Here is a 325-nt window from a genome sequence, read left to right as displayed (position 1 = left end):
GGGGGGGGGGGGGGGGGGGGGGGGGGGGGGGGGGGGGGTATCCAGGGAGAGAAAGTGAGTCAGGCCGGTTTAAATCTGTCTCCGAGTCGACGGGATGATTTCCAGCCAACACAAACACATTTAGACACAATGACGGCAACGACATGAGTCACGCAGCAGAAAAGTAGACGCCAGGGAAGTGTTGCACATATATACTGAGCAGGGAGGAATTATAACATGCTTATAACCTGATTATAACCTGATTATAACCATCACCAAACCCACCAGACTCCATGTACATAATCACTACTTTTAGCGTGTATAGAGCAGCATATCTCCACCAGAC

The 325-nt window shown here is 50.8% G+C and overlaps 1 pseudogene; it reads right to left on the bottom strand.

Annotated features, from left to right (window-relative positions):
- Positions 1–325, bottom strand: part of LOC117941279 — a 19,658-nt pseudogene that overhangs the window by 1,557 nt on the left and 17,776 nt on the right.

This window comes from Etheostoma cragini, unplaced genomic scaffold (assembly GCF_013103735.1).
Source record: "Etheostoma cragini isolate CJK2018 unplaced genomic scaffold, CSU_Ecrag_1.0 ScbMSFa_4667, whole genome shotgun sequence".
Classification (NCBI taxonomy): domain Eukaryota; kingdom Metazoa; phylum Chordata; class Actinopteri; order Perciformes; family Percidae; genus Etheostoma; species Etheostoma cragini.
The sequence above is the reverse complement of the archived record's forward strand: the minus strand, read 5'-3'. Positions and strand labels throughout refer to the sequence as shown.